The 17,163-nt window shown below is 41.9% G+C and overlaps 1 long non-coding RNA gene and 1 other non-coding gene across 2 annotated transcripts; one reads left to right on the top strand and one right to left on the bottom strand.

The window, feature by feature from the left end:
* Positions 1–10,128: 10,128 nt before the first annotated feature.
* LOC132515995 (uncharacterized) lies at positions 10,129–16,061 on the bottom strand. The gene is made up of 3 exons (XR_009539232.1): positions 15,975–16,061; positions 15,568–15,655; positions 10,129–10,385 (listed from the first exon to the last, which is right to left on the bottom strand). It is a non-coding gene; the product is annotated as an uncharacterized LOC132515995 (long non-coding RNA).
* A 298-nt stretch (positions 16,062–16,359) lies between these two features.
* LOC132516539 (U1 spliceosomal RNA) lies at positions 16,360–16,523 on the top strand. The gene has a single exon (XR_009539366.1). It is a non-coding gene; the product is annotated as a U1 spliceosomal RNA (small nuclear RNA).
* Positions 16,524–17,163: the final 640 nt, after the last annotated feature.

Below are 17,163 nucleotides of genomic sequence, written 5' to 3'. Positions count from 1 at the left end.
CTTCAGGGTGATGCCAGGTTCCATCAAAAATTTATTTACAAAAAAAAAAGAAATTTATTTACAACCTGCTTTGGTGGAGAAACTATTGTCTTCTGAAACTTTGGTGTCGTTGAACTGACAGTTACTGCATTGTGACCTGGAGCTCACTGTGAAAAGGGTCACCCAAGCCAAGTCATGGAGTTTTTTTGATTATTAATATATGATTGTTGGCACATCCTATGCAATATATCTAAATTGGATTATGGTACCAGATATAGATGGGAATGAATCTTGTGTATCATCCATTATCATGTGTAATAAATAAACAATTTAATACCCTCAAAAAAAACATACAATAGATTCACAAAAATCAAAAAGAGAAGACAAGCATAATACGTAAGACAATCATCAAACAACAAACAGAAAAACAACAAAGAAGAAATACAAAATCAAATGGAAAACAAGGTTTAAAGTAGCAATAAATACCTAACTATCAATAATCACCTTAAATGTCAATGGACTAAATGCTCCAATCAAAAGACATAGAGTGGTACATTTGATAAAAAAAAAAATATGCTGCATACAACAGACCTACTTTAGGGTGAAGAACACACATAGGTTGAAAGTAAGGAGATGGAAAAACATATTTCATGCAAATGGAAATGACAAGAAAGCGAGGATAAGAATACTATATCAAACAAAATAGACTTTAAAACAAAAGCCATAAAGAAAGATAAAGAAGGACACTGTATAATGATAAAAGGATCAATACAAAAAGAGGATATTACACTCGTTAACATATATGAACCCAATATAGGAGCACCTAAATACATTAAAAAATACTAACAAATATAAAGGGAGAAAATGATGGGAAGATGGCAGAGTAGAAGGACGTGTGCTCACTCCCTCTTGCAAGAGCACCAGAATCACAACTGCTGAACAATCATCAACAGGAGGACACTGGAACTCACCAAAAAAGAAGCCCCACATCCAAGGACAGGGGAGAAGCCACAGTGAAATGGTAGCGGGGGTGCAATCACAATAAAATCAAATCCCATTGCTGCTGGGTGGTCGACTCTCAAACTGGAGAACTTATACCACAGAGGTCCACCCACTGGAGTGAAGGTTCTGAGCCCCATGTCAGGCTTCCCAACCACGGAGTCCAGCAATGGGAGGAGGAATTCCTAGAGAATCAGACTTTGAAGGCTGGTGGGATTTGATTGCGGGATTTTGACAGGACTGGGGGAAGAAGAGACTCCACTCTTGGAGGACATGTACAAAGTAGTGTGTGCATCAGGACCCTGGGAGGGAGTGGTAACCCCATGGGAGACTGAACTGGACCTACCAGCTGCTGTTGGAGGGCCTCCTGCAGAGGTGGGGGGTGGCGGTGGCTCACCACGGGGACCAGGACACTGGCAGCAGAACTTCTGGGAAGTACTGCTTGGTGTGAGCCCTCCCGGAGTCTGCCATTAGCCCCACCAAAGAGCCTGTAGCCTCCAGGGCCAGGTCGCCTCAGGTCAAACAACCAACATGGAGGGACCCAGTCCCACCCATCAGCAGACAAGCAGATTAAAGTTTTACTGAGCTCTGCCCACCAGAACAACATCCAGCTCTACCCACCACCCATCCCTCCCATCAGGAAGCTTGCACAAGCCTCTTAGATAGCCTCATCCACCAGAGGGCAGACAGCAGAAGCAAGAAGAACTACAACTCTGCAGGCTGTGGAACAAAAACCACATTCACCGAAAGACAGACAAAATGAAAAGGCAAAAGACTATGTACCAAATGAAGGGACAAGATAAAACACCAGAAAAACAACTAAACGAAGTGGAGATAGGCAGAAAAAGAATTCTTCCAGAAAAAAGAATTCAGAATAGTGATAGTGAATATGATCCAGGACCTCGGAAAAAGAATGGAGGCAAAGATCTAGAAGATGCTTAACAAAGACATAGAAGAATTAAAGAACACCTAGAAGAATTACAGAACAAACAAACAGAGATGAACAATACAATAACTGAAATGAAAAATACACTAGAAGAAATCAATAGCAGAATAATAAAAGCAGAAGAATGGATAAGTGACCTGGAAGACAGAATGGTAGAATTCACTGCTGTGGAACAGAATAAAGAATGAAAAGAAATGAAGACAGCCTAAGAGACCTCTGGGACAACATTAAACACAACAACATTTGCATTTTATGGGTCCCAGAAGGAGAAGAGAGAGAGAAAGGACCCAAGAAAATATTTGAAGAGATTATAGTTGAAAACTTCCCTAACATGGGAAAGGAAATAGCCATCCAAGTCCAGGAAGAACAGAGAGTTCAAGGCAGGATAAACCCAAGGAGAAACACACCAAGACACATAGTAATCAAATTGACAAAAATTAAAGACAAAGAAAAATTATCAAAAGCAACAAGGGAAAAATGACAAATAACATACAAAGGAAATCCCATAAGGTTAACAGCTGATTTCTCAGCAGAAACTCTGAAAGCCAGAAGGGAGTGATGGAAGGAAAGAACCTACAACCAAGATTATTCTACCCAGCAAGGATCTCATTCAGATTCAACAGAGAAATCAAAAGCTTTACAGACAAGCAAAAGCTAAAAGAATTCAGCACCACCAAACCAGATCTACAAAAAAATGCTAAAGGAACTTCTCTAAGTGGGAAACACAAGAGAAGAAAACGACCTATGAAAACAAACCCAAAACAATTAAGAAAATGGTCATAGGAACGTACATGTTGATAATTACCTTAAATGTGAATGGATTAAATGCTCCAACTAAAAGACACAGGCTTGCTGAATGGATATTAAAAACAGACCCATGCATATGTTATCTACAAGAGACCCACTTCAGACCTAGGGACAAATACAGAATGAAAGTGAGGGGATGGAAAAAGAAAAATTGAGGAGGTGGACTTTGAGAGCAAGATTTATGATTTATTCCCCTTTTCCTCTTTCTGTGAGTGTGTATGTGTATGCTTCTGTATGAGATTTTGTCTGTATAGCTTTGCTTCCACCATTTGTCCTAGGGCTCTATCCGTCCATTTTTTTTTTTTAATTTTTTCTCCTTAATAATTATTTTTTTATTTTAAAACTTTTATTTTACTTTATTTTCTTTCTTTCTTTCTTTCTTTCTTTCTTTCTTTCTTTCTTTCTTTCTTTCTTTCTTTCTTTCTTTCTTTCTTTCTTTCCTTCCTTCCCTCCTTTAGACAACAAATCATCTGAAATTGAGAAGGTGGACTTTGAGAGCAAGATTTATGATTTTTTCCGCTTTACCTCTTTTTGTGAGTGTGTATGTGTATGCTTCTGTGAGAAATTTTGTCTGTATAACTTTGCCTAAGGTTTTATCCATCTGTCCTAGGGTTTGTCCTAGGGTTCTATCCATCCGTTTTTTTCTTTGTTTGTCTTTTTTTAATTTTTTTCTCTTAATAATTATATTTTTATTTTAATAACTTTATTATATTTTATCTTACTTTATTTTATTGTACTTTATCTTCTTTCTTTCTTTTTTTCCTTCCTTCCATCCTTCCTTCCTTCCTTCCTCCCTCCTTCCCTCCCTCCCTTCTTTCTTTCTTTCTTTCTACTTCTACTAATATTTTCTTTCTACTTTTTCTCCCTTTTATTCTGAGCCGTGTGGATGAAAGGCTCTTGGTGCTGCAGCCAGGAGTCAGTGCTGTGCTTCTGAGATGGGAGAGCCAACTTCAGGACACTGGTTCACAAGAGACCTCCCAGCTCCACATAATATCAAACGGCGAAAATATCCCAGAGATCTCCATCTCAACACCAGCACCCAGCTTCACTCAATGACCAGCAAGCTACAGTGATGGACACCCTATGCCAAACAACTAGCAAGTCAGGAACACAGCTCCACCCATTAGCAGGGAGGCTGCCTAAAATCATAATAAGTCCACAGACACCCCAAAACACACTACCAGACGTGGACCTGCCCACCAGAAAGACAAGATCCAGCCTCATCCACCAGAACACAGGCACTACTCCCCTCCACCAGGAAGCCTACACAACCCACTGAACCAACCTTAGCCACTGGGGACAGACACCAAAAACAACAGGAACTACAAACCTGCAGCCTGCAAAAAGGAGACCCCAAACACAGTAAGATAAGCAAAATGAGAAAACACAAAGCAGATGAAGGAGCAAGATTAAAACCCACCAGACCTAACAAATGAAGAGGAAATAGGCAGTCTACCTGAAAAACAATTCAGAATAATGATAGTAAAGATGATCGAAAATCTTGGAAATAGCATAGACAAAATGCAAGAAACATTTAACAAGGACCTAGAAGAACTAAAGATGAAACAAGCAACGATGAACAACACAATAAATGAAATTAAAAATACTCTAGATGGGATCAATAGCAGAATAACTGAGGCAGAAGAACGGATAAGTGACCTGGAAGACAAAATAGTGGAAATAACTACTGCAGAACAGAATAAAGAAAAAAGAATGAAAAGAACTGAGGACAGTCTCAGAGACCTCTGGGACAACATTAAGTGCACCAACATTCGAATTATTAGGGTTCCAGAAGAAGAAGAGAAAAAGAAAGGGACTGAGAAAATATTTGAAGAGATTATAGTTGAAAACTTCCCTAATATGGGAAAGGAAATAGTCAACTCCAGGAGGCACAGAGAGTCCCATACAGGATAAATCCAAGGAGAAATACACCAAGACACATATTAATCAAACTGTCAAAAATTAAAAACAAAGAAAACATATTAAAAGCAGCAAGGGAAAAACAACAAATAACACACAAGGGAATCCCCATAAGGTTAACAGCTGATCTTTCACCAGAAACTCTGCAAGTCAGAAGCGACTGGAAGGACATATTTAAAGTGATGAGGGAGAAAAACGTGCAACAAAGATTACTCTACCCAGCAAGGATCTCATTGGGATTTGATGGAGAAATTAAAACCTTTACAGACAAGCAAAAGCTGAGAGAGTTCAGCACCACCAAATCAGCTTTACAACAACTGCTAAAGGAACTTCTCTAGGCAAGAAACACAAGAGAAGGAAAAGACCTACAATAATGAACCCAAAACAATTAAGAAAATGGGAATAGGAACATACATATCGATAATTACCTTATATGTAAATGGACTGAATGCTCCCACCGAAAGACACAGATTGGCTGAATGGATACAAAAACAAAACCCATATATTTGCTGTCTACAAGAGACCCACTTCAGACCTAGAGACACATACAGACTGAAAGTAAGGGGATGGAAAAAGATATTCCATGCAAATAGAAGCCAAAAGAAAGCTGGAGTAGCAATTCTCATATCAGACAAAATAGACTTTAAAATAAGGACTATTAAAAGAGACAAAGAAGGACACTACATAATGATCAAGGGATCGATCCAAGAAGATATAACAATTGTAAATATTTATGCACCCAACATAGGAGCACCTCAATACATAAGGCAAATACTAACAGCCATTAAAGGGGAAATCGACAGTAACACATTCATAGTAGGGGACTTAAACACCCCACTTTCACCCATGGACAGATCATCCAAAATGAAAATAAATAAGGAAACACAAGCTTTAAATGATACATTAAACAAGATGGACTTAATTGATATTTATAGGACACTCCATCCAAAAACAACAGAATACACATTTTTCTCAAGTGCTCATGGAACATTCTCCAGGATAGATCATATCTTGGGTCACAAATCAAGCCTTGATAAATTTAAGAAAATTGAAATTGTATCAAGTATCTTTTCTGACCACAACGCCATGAGACTAGATATCAATTACAGGAAAAGATCTGTAAAAAATACAAACACATGGAGGCTAAACAACACACTAGTTAATAACGAAGTGATCACTGAAGAAATCAAAGAGGAAATCAAAAAATACCTAGAAACTAATGACAATGGAGACACAACGACCCAAAACCTATGGGATGCAGCAAAAGCAGTTCTAAGGGGGAAGTTTATAGCAATACAAGCCCACCTTAAGAAGCAGGAAACATCTCTAATAAACAACCTAACCTTGCACCTCAAGCAATTAGAGAAAGAAGAACCAAAAAACCCCAAAGCTAGCAGAAGGAAAGAAATCACAAAAATCAGATCAGAAATAAATGAAAAAGAAATGAAGGAAACAATAGCAAAGATCAATAAAACTAAAAGCTGGTTCTTTGAGAAGATAAACAAAATAGATAAACCACTAGCCAGACTCATCAAGAAAAAAAGGGAGAAGACTCAAATCAATAGAATTAGAAATGAAAAAGGAGAGGTAACAACTGACACTGCAGGAATAAAAAAGATCATGAGAGATTACTACAAGCAACTCTATGCCAACAAAATGGACAACCTGGAAGAAATGGACAAATTCTTAGAAATGCACAACCTGCCAAGACGGAATCAGGAAGAAATAGAAAATATGAACAGACCGATCACAAGTACTGAAATTGAAACTGTGATTAAAAATCTTCCAACAAACAAAAGCCCAGGACCAGATGGCTTCACAGGCGAATTCTATCAAACATTTAGAGAAGAGCTAACACCTATCCTTCTCAAACTCTTCCAAAATATAGCAGAGGGAGGAACATGCCCAAACTCATTCTACGAGACCACCATCACCTTGATACCAAAACCAGACAAGGATGTCACAAAGAAAGAAAACTACAGGCCAATATCACTGATGAACATAGATGCATAAATCCTCAACAAAATACTAGCAAACAGAATCCAACAGCACATTAAAAGGATCATACACCATGATCAAGTGGGGTTTATTCCAGGAATGCAAGGATTCTTCAATATATGCAAATCAATCAACGTGATACACCATATTAACAAATTGAAGAAGAAAAACCATATGATCATCTCAATAGATGCAGAGAAAGCTTTTGACAAAATTCAACACCCATTTATGATAAAAACCCTGCAGAAAGTAGGCATAGAGGGAAGTTTCTTCAGCATAATAAAAGCCATATATGACAAGCCCACAGCAAACATCATCCTCAATGGTGAAAAACTGAAAGCATTTCCACTAAGATCAGGAACAAGACAAGGATGCCCACTCTCACCACTCTTATTCAACATAGTTTTGGAAGTTTTAGCCACAGCAATCAGAGAAGAAAAGGAAATAAAAGGAATCCAACTCGGAAAAGAAGAAGTAAAGCTGTCACTGTTTGCAGATGACATGATCCTATACATAGAGAATCCTAAAGATGCTACCAGAAAACTACTAGAGCTAATCAATGAATTTGGTAAAGTGGCAGGATACAAAATTAATGCACAGAAATCTCTGGCATTCCTATATACTAATGATGAAAAATCTGAAAGTGAAATCAAGAAAACACTCCCATTTACCATTGCAACAAAAAGAATAAAATATCTAGGAATAAACCTACCTAAGGAGACAAAAGACCTGTATGCAGAAAATTATAAGACACTGATGAAAGAAATTAAAGATGATAGAAATAGATGGAGAGATATACCATGTTCTTGGATTGGAAGAATCAACATTGTGAAAATGACTCTACTACCCAAAGCAATCTATAGATTCAATGCAATCCCTATCAAACTACCACTGGCATTTTTCACAGAACTAGAACAAAAAATTTTGCAATTTGTATGGAAACACCAAAGACCCCGAATAGCCAAAGCAATCTTGAGAACGAAAAAAGGAACTGGAGGAATCAGCCTCCCTGACTTCAGACTATACTACAAAGCTACAGTTATCAAGACAGTATGGTACTGGCACAAAAACAGAAAGATAGATCAATGGAACAGGATAGAAAGCCCAGAGATAAACCCACGCACATATGAACACCTTATCTTTGATAAAGGTGGCAGGAATGTACAGTGGAGAAAGGACAGCCTCTTCAATAAGTGGTGCTGGGAAAACTGGACAGGTACATGTCAAAGTATGAGATTAGATCACTCCCTAACACCATACACAGAAATAAGCTCAAAATGGATTAAAGACCTAAATGTAAGGCCAGAAACTATCAAACTCTTAGAGGAAAACATAGGCGGAACACTCTATGACATAAATCACAGCAAGATCCTTTCTGACCCACCTCCTAGAGTAATGGAAACAAAAACAAAAATAAACAAATGGGACCTAATGAAACTTCAAAGCTTTTGCACAGCAAAGGAAACCATAAACAAGACCAAAAGACAACTCTCAGAATGGGAGAAAATATTTGCAAATGAAGCAACTGACAAAGGATTAATCTCCAAAATTTACAAGCAGCTCATGCAGCTCAATAACAAAAAAACAAACAACCCAATCCAAAAATGGGCAGAAGACCTAAATAGACATTTCTCCAAAGAAGATATACAGACTGCCAACAAACACATGAAAGAATGCTCAACATCATTAATCATTAGAGAAATGCAAATCAAAACTACAATGAGATATCATCTCACACCAGTCAGAATGGCCATCATCAAAAAATCTAGAAACAATAAATGCTGGAGAGGGTGTGGAGAAAAGGGAACACTCTTACACTGCTGGTGGGAATGTGAATTGGTTCAGCCACTATGGAGAACAGTATGGAGGTTCCTTAAAAAACTACAAATAGAACTACCATATGACCCAGCAATCCCACTACTGGGCATATACCCTGAGAAAACCAAAATTCAAAAAGAGTCATGTACCAAAATGTTCATTGCAGCTCTATTTACAATAGCCCAGAGATGGAAACAACCTAAGTGCCCATCATCGGATGAATGGATAAAGATGTGGCACATATATACAATGGAATATTACCCAGCCATAAAAAGAAATGAAATTGAGCTATTTGTAATGAGGTGGATAGACCTAGAGTCTGTCATACAGAGTGAAGTAAGTCAGAAGGAAAAAGACAAATACCGTATGCTAACACATATATATGGAATTTAAGAAAAAAAAATGTCATGAAGAACCTAGGGGTAAGGCAGGAATAAAGACGCAGACCTCCTAGAGAACAGACTTGAGGTTATGGGGAGGGGGAAGGGTGAGCTGTGACAGGGCGAGAGAGAGTCATGGACATATACACACTAACAAATGTAGTAAGGTAGATAGCTAGTGGGAAGCAGCCACATGGCACAGGGATATTGGCTTGGTGCTTTGTGACAGCCTGGAGGGGTGGGATAGGGAGGGTGGGAGGGAGGGAGACGCAAGAGGGAAGACATATGGGAACATATGTTTATGTATGACTGATTCACTTTGTTATAAAGCAGAAACTAACACACCATTGTAAAGCAATTATACCCCAACAAAGATGTTAAAAAAAATAAAATAAAATAAAGCTATCATTCCACAATTATACCCTAGAGGTAATAATAAATTAAAACAAACAACAACACAAACAAAAAATTCAACCATGATCACAACCACCAACAACAATAACAAACACATCCATCAACAGACTCAGGTCTGAGATAGAGACATGCCCCAATTTCATAGTAGATGAAGTGACCTCAACTTCTCCTTTTACACTTGGTTGTTTAAGCATTTTCCATGAGTGCCTTTGGCTGTCAATAAAGAGGATCTCATTGACAGAATCAGCAGAATGGATGAAAAGTCAGCCAAACTATGAAGTATTACTTAAAGACAAAGTAGGAAAATTTGAGGGCCTCTTGCTCTGCAGTTATTCAAGCATCCCAGCAATTCTTCCTAAATCCAGTGGAGAACTCAAATATTGCTTCTAAGAACTTCATTTTATGGACATAACATTTATGAAAGCAACAACATGAATCATACAGATCTCAGAGCTGGTCAGGATCAAGTCACAAATTACTTATGGGGAAAATTCCCAATAGCCATTCTTGTGTTTCACCCTTTGAAATGTAGTTCTTTACCCTATTAAAGAAGTTGCAAAAAATGTATCTTTGGAATGGAAGATTCTCCAATATTTAACTTTTTATAACTTACATTCTTTTCCTCTATATGTCAGAAACAGAACTCATTCTTAAAAATAAAATCAACCTGCATGACCACCAATGTCTTCCAACTTGCCATAATTCAAATGAGAACCATGTCGGGTCCTGTGCAGGAAATAGGGTGAGCCCTTTAGGAAAAAAAATGGAAAGGAAGAAAGACAGCAGGTACCTAATGTAATGCTTCAAACATGTACAAACATCTTTTTAAAATAAATTTATTTTATTTATTTATTTATTTTACTTATTTATTTTTGGCTGCGTTGGGTCTTTGTTGCTGCACGGGCTTTCTCTAGTTGCGGCGAGTGGGGGCTACTCTTCATTGCGGTGCGAGGACTTCTCATCGCGGTGGCTTCTCTTGTTGCAGAGCATGGGCTCTAGGCACACGGGCTTCAGTAGTTGTGGCTCGCGGGCTCTATAGCACAGGCTCATTAGTTGTGGCACACGAACTTAGTTGCTCCGCGGCATGTGTGATCTTCCCAGACCAGGGCTCGAACCCGTGTCCCCTGCATTGGCAGGCAGATTCTCAACCACTGTGCCACCAGGGAAGCCCAAACATGTACAAATATCTCTTGATCTGTCAACCTACGACAGGCAAACAACCTGCAGAATTTATACAGGGTTTATTATATCCCCCAGATCTTATTACTGCTAAAGTGAATATGCTAGACATTTACTGAATTGGTTTTCTATTTCTGCTGTAACAAGTGACCATAACTTTAGTGTCTTAAAAGAACACACTTTTATTATATTACAATTCTGTAGGTTAGGAGTCCAACAAAGATCTCACTGGACTAAAATCAAGGGGTCAACAGAACTGCCTTACCTTCTGGAGGCTGTAAGGGATAATCTCTTTCCTTGCTTTCCTAGAAAGTTTTTAGACGTCTCCCACATTCTTTGGCTTTTGACCCCTTCCTACAACTTCAAAACCAGAACAGCAGGTAGAGTCCTTCTAATTTCACACCATTTTGACCTTTTCTGCCTCTCAATTCTAAGGCCCCATGTAATTTCATGGGGCCCACCTGAATGGCCCAAGATAATCTGAATGGCCCAAGATAATCTCATCACAGGGTCTTTACCCGAATCACATCTGCAAAGTTGCCTTTCCTATGTGGTGTAATATATGAACAGGTGGGGGAATTACAGCAGGCACACCCTGGGGGAGGCAGTATTATTCTGCTGGTCACAAAACTATTAATTCAGATGCCAACTAATATTGGAACTATGAAGAAAAGAACTTCTCTAATTTCAACAAAGTTTAGTTAAAATAAGACACTACCTGAAGGCACAATCTAGACCAGTGAATCAAGATAAAGTCAGCTTAGAACCCTAGGAGTGCTTCACTGCTGTCCATAAAATTGCACAAGTACTAGTCTCTTAAGATCTTTTTTTTTTTCCCCCAAAATGTGGCCTTTTCCCCCCTCCAAGGCTGACTCTGATGGTAGAAATCTCATCCGAGACAAAGAGTGCGTGGTGGAGGAGGTGAAGGTGGTGGTAGAGTCGGTGCACCTGGGACGCCACTAACTTCTAACTATGAACTTTCAGCTGGTCTCCGTGGAACAGATGGGAGGGTTTTCTCAGACCCACCCTTGCATGAACAGAGGGATCCTTGTGTGCCTTCGCCAGGCGGCCAGGAAGGGGAGCCACAGTCCTTCCCTTGGAACTTGCCTTGTAAAGAAGGCAGGCACCAAGATATTAACTTGTCCGGAATCTTGTGGACCAGATGTCAGCAATCCATGTCCAGAGCTTCCTGACTTTTGGCCACACATCCCCGGGGTTGGCCTAAGGCCCGTGCTGCCTGGGTTGGCTGTGGAGGATGAGCTCCTCAGGCAGAGCCATCTTGCTCTGTCTCCTCCAAACCAGGTTCTGACCAGAGAGCAATGTGTTTGTTTGTGTTTCTCAGGCTGGTGGAAGATACTCCCTCGTCGTCCTCTCAGACTGGGGCAGTCCCTTCCCATGTTGGCCTGCTCTGAGGGTCGGGGGGAAGGGATGGGAGGATGGGAGCAAGAGGGGCAGGAACAAGAAGGAGGAGTGGGAACAAAAAAGCCTGGGGAGAAGATAGGGGAGGATGGCAAGGAAGGGGGAGGCGGAAGCTGAGGAAGAATAAGGAGGACGATGACCAGAGTGTGAATGCCATGGAGGTTCTAGCCTCTGGTCCCAGAATGGCAGCTGCCCTCTCTTGAACTTCCCCTGACCTCATGCTGGACACACACACACCCCAGCCTCCTCTCTCATCCTCCAGACTCCTTTATTCCCACAAGAGCAGCCTCCCATGCCTTGATTCTGGGGATCTTTCCTTTCTCCCTAGGTTTCCCCAGAGCTAGGCACAGATCCCTTACCAGTAGCCAAACCCTGGTCTGTGGTTCTGGAGAGTCCAAAGCACGGAAATCTCTCCTGAGAAAAGGAAATGCAGGCCACATGGGGTCACGGGGTCACTCTGCAGAATCTCAGTCCAGCTGTCCAAGTCATGCTAGGTTGAAATTTGGGAAGATGTCAAACTCATTCAAAAGAAATTCTAAGAAGATCCTTGGTGCAGGTCATTGCTACATGTGGCAAATTATGCTATTGAAATCCTAAACCAGGTGATCAATCCTCATTCCAAAGTCATGGATCACCCTTAAGAAGAGCAAAGCAGGTGGTGAGTGCTAATTACAAGAAATGAACAAAACTGGGGCAGATCCCAGAAAGGACCACGTAGGAGAAGCTGCTTAGGCCAATGGCTAAGCGACCATCTGTATTAGTCAGCTTGGGTTTCCAGAAAAATATACTATAGACAGGGTGGCTTAACCAGAAATCTGTTTTCACACATTCTGGAGACTGGAAGTCCAAGATCAAGATTGGAAGTTCCTGCCAATTCAGTTTCTGCTGTGAGCTCTCTTCCTGGCTTGTAGACAGCAGATGCCTCGCTGGGTCCTCACATGGCCTTTTCTCCTTGCTTGAGCTGGGATAGGGCAGGAGCCCAAGCTCTCTTCATTTAAGGACATTAATCCTGTCAGATCAGGGCTCCAAGCTTATGACCTCATTTAATCTTAATTACTTCCTTAAAGGCCCCTTCTCCAAATACAGCCCCACAGGGATTAGGGTTCAAGAGATGAACTTGGGGGGCGGGTGGTGGAACACATACATTCAGTTCCTAACACCCTCTCCAGCCTCCTCCTCCCATGAAGGCGTTTGCAGCTCTCAGCTCTGGTCCCTGGGAACTTCCCAGGCACTGGGGCCTCAGATTCCTCTCCCCACAGACTTTCTCCTTCTCTCTCTCTGACTCGAATGCCTCAACACGGGGCACGGCTGTTGACTGGCTGACACTCAAAGGCAGTGGACTCAGTTGTTTTCACCTGGCTGACTTTCAGAAGAGAGGAGCCACCACTGACTGATATGTTTGCAGAAATGTGTTCACTGAGGAGACTGGCTGTGGCGGCAGAATAATGCTTCCCCAAAGATGTCCACATCCTGATCCCTGGAATTTGTGAACATGTTACTTGACATGGCAAGAGAGACTTTGCAGGTGTGATTAAATTAAGGACCTTGAGATGGGGAGATTATCCTGGAGGGTCCAATGGAATCACAAGGGTCCATATAAGTGAAAGAGGGAGGAAGATTTGGTCTCAGAATAATGTGTTGTGAGAATAACCTGATCAGCTGTGACTGGCTATGAAGATGGAAGGGGGCTGTGAGAGTAGAATGTGGGCATCTTCAAGAGGCTGGAAAAGGCAAAGAAAGAGATTCTCCCCTAGAGCCTCCAGAAAGAACCTCACCTCCACTGTCAGATTGATTTTAGCCCAGTGAGATGCATCTTGGACTTCTGATCTCCAGAACCGTAAGATAAAAGATGTGTGTTGTTTTAAGCCACTAAGTGTGTGGTAATGTGTTACAATAGCAACAGGAAACTCCTACAGTGGACACTGGTAGATAGAGAGGATTTAAAAACCAGTTCTGGTGGTTATTTGTTACCATGGCTTTAGAACAATTACTCTATCCCCAGAAATGTGAACTTTCAAACTTTTCAATTCTCAGTGTAGATAATGTAAATAATACTGAGTGATATATCAACCATCACCACATAAGGAGTCGAAACCCTCACCCTGTGCTCAGGGTAAAAGTCTAACACCATCCAAAATTGGGTGTTCACGGGTGTATGTTTGGGACAGGGTAGCAGGGGCTTCAGAGCGGGATTTATAATGCTCCCCACAGGGCTGGCTGCAGGGTGTTGGGCACAGGAGGGTCTTTCGTCATATCTAGGCCATCTAGTATCTGAGCCCCCTTTGTTTGTATGAGAAACTTCCCACATTCTGCAACTTTTAAGGATCACGCACTCGCTGACTTAGTTTTCCTAGGGGCTAAGATGGGGGTCTATTACCAAGAGCTGGCCAATCCCCATCAGCAACAACTACTCCAGCCTTTGACAGGAGTTGAGAGACACAAGGAGTAGGCCCCGGGGAAATTTATTCTGTCCCCTGCAACAGAAGAATCTCCCTACCTCAAGATCCTTAGTTTAACACCGACCAGGTGCAGCAGAAGTCATGGAGCTATTGGCAGTGTCTAGTGTCCAGGGCCAGTAGTGTCACCTGTGCAAAGCTACAGGGTCTGTCACTCAGCAGGGGGCACTAGTGTCCTTCCCATTTGGTCTGTGTGCTCCCTTCCATTGGCCTTTCTTATTCTTCCCTGTTTGTACAGTCTGGTTCTCCAGTTTGCTGGAGATTCTCTGAGCTATTACTATCCCTGGAATAAAGTATGTTTCAGATGAAACGAGCCAGAGCTTATTTCTGATGGCTGCAGAGAGGAAAAGGAGGGGAAAGAGGGAAAGCAGGGGGAAGAAAGGAAGCTTCTTCCTGGAAGTTGGCTGGGCGCTGAGTTCCTTTGCTGTCAGCTCCAGGATTCTCCGGAAGAGTCAGCTTCCCCCTTAAGCCAAAGGCTGTAGTAGGATAACTGAGGACATGGAAAGGAGACGTGACCCATGAGCTCCCCTCCCCCCCAGCAAACTGGGGGCTGGCGAATAAGCCAGAACTGCAAACAGTCCTGACTGCTTTGAGCGGCCCCCCCGCCCCCCCCCCCCCGGCAAACCGGCGGCATGCGAATAAGCCAGAGTTGTGAACAGTTCTGAATGCTTCGAGCGCCCCCCCCGGCAAACCAGGGGCCTGCAAAAGAAGCATTGAGTGCTTTGGGCACTGATCCATGAGATGTCCTCAGTATAATCAGAGTGGTGGGAACGCAAGGAAATGTCCTTGTGCTACTTCAGTATAATCAAAATAATGGTGGGAACTTTGTGCTGTTCTTGCGCTCAAGGACGAAGCACGGCAGGTGCTCACGAAAGCCAATTATTGCTTGTATAATTAATAAAAACATAGGTTGCTGCTTTGGCACTTCTGAAATGTTAAGAAAACAAGTCTTAAAGTGTAAACCTAGATAATGCTTTAATAAAAGTTACCACAGCAGGACAGACGGCGCTGTTTTGCCTGAGCGAGCGGCAGCCCTCTACTGCTGTGTTTTGGCACAATCCATCTCGTGTAATGAGCTTACTTTCGGCCCTGTCCTAAGAAACTACAACAAAAGGCACCCCCAAGAATCAAGTTACGCCACTCCTTGCTCTCTGGTCTGAAAACACAAGTTGCCTGCTTTCGGCAGTCTCCCCGCTCCCCGCCCTCAGGTCTAACCCAGTCTTACCCAGTAAGAGAAAACAAACGAACAAACCTCACTCTTCAAGCAAACACGTCATCTTTCTATCCCTTATCATCCCTTGGTCATCAGCTTCTCTTTCAGAATCTTCATGTCTTGTATTCTGTATGGTGAGGAAAGGAAAAACATGGTCCCTGGAATACCATGAGAATGAAGTAGGAAGGACGTGCACAGAAGATACACCGAGTAGCACTCTGAGATGTAACCCTGAATCTACATGTCTACGCACAAGACACATACATAAATATATACTTGTATCCATTGTTTTACAACTTCTTTACTACTTAAAAGATTTTTGGATCAGCGTAACACACGATCCCAGAATTCCTTTCCCCGGCGTGTAACACAGGACAAAAGGTAAGAATTCGAGGAGGCTGGCAAAATCCGGCTGTATCTCAGATAAAGGGTAAGAGGCGTGTTACCTCGGCTTGGTGGGCTCCCGAAGTGGGCGGCCATGGTGACGTCACTTCCCCTTCAGCAGTCGGCCCGCCCATTGGTCATCTCGGCAGCGCGGGGATAGGGCGGGGGTTGGAGGAGAGGAGCCGCCTTAGAGGTCAGGAATGGGGCTTGGCTTATGTAAATCTTGCGGTTTATGGGTACAATTCCCCGCGAGCCACTTCCCGGGCTGTGGAAGTTTTCCGGAGAAGTTGCTTGGATTTTATTAGCAGAGTTGCTTGGATTTTATTAGCAGAGTAGTTTGGAGGGGCTGAGAGGCGTGGAAGGGGAGGGGGTGCGGAGGGTGGGTGGGGAGCGTGTGTGTACAGTGTAGGCGTCTAAGGCTGTACTGGGTGGCGGGGAAACTAGTTCATACTTACCTGGCAGGGGAGATACCATGATCATGAAGGTGGTTTTCCCAGGACGAGGCTCATTCATTGCACTGCGAGTGTGCTGACGCCTGCGATTTCTCCAAATGGGAGAAACTCGACTGCATAATTTGTGGTAGTGGGGGACTGCGTGCGCGCTTTCCCCCAGCAATTGGTGTTATAAAAAAAGAAATAACTAATTAGGCTAAAGAGTGAAGCATAATGATCGTTTCAAACGATATTTTTCTTAGCCCACTGTCCAAGAATGTATCTATTGGTACGAAAACTAGAAATTGGAGTTGTAGCAACATTACTCAGTTGCCGCGAACCAACATAGGCTTGTTATAACTATTGAATTCCCGTGTTTGAAATGTGTACAGTCCAGTAACTGAGAAAATCTTTCCATGCTGCAGTTACCGGCCCACAGAAAAAAAGAAACGAACACAAAAATAAATAAGCTCAAAACAAATTATACATTAAGTAAATTCAAAAATAAGTTGTGTTAAGCTATGATTCCCTTGTTTTTAGTTTCCGCGTTGCAGTAGTGGGTTGTGCGGTTCATTGTTTCCGTGTAATTTTCAGGTCACCAGTATGCTTCCTTCCTCTTTTCCCCATCCCCCGCTTTCTCACTATCCTGGCCTCTGGCGGTGTAAAAGTGTTTTTCTACTCGGCCCTGTGATAAATCATTTTTCTCCGTGGGATTTGTTTTCAGTGTGTTTCTGACACACGATTACAGCGGTAGTGCTGGCTACCATATAATCAAACGTTTTCCGGTACCGATCCGATATTAACAGAAATAAAACACTTT

The sequence above is a fragment of the Lagenorhynchus albirostris genome, chromosome 2, assembly GCF_949774975.1.
Source record: "Lagenorhynchus albirostris chromosome 2, mLagAlb1.1, whole genome shotgun sequence".
NCBI lineage: Eukaryota > Metazoa > Chordata > Mammalia > Artiodactyla > Delphinidae > Lagenorhynchus > Lagenorhynchus albirostris.
This window is presented reverse-complemented; position numbering and strand designations above follow the sequence as displayed.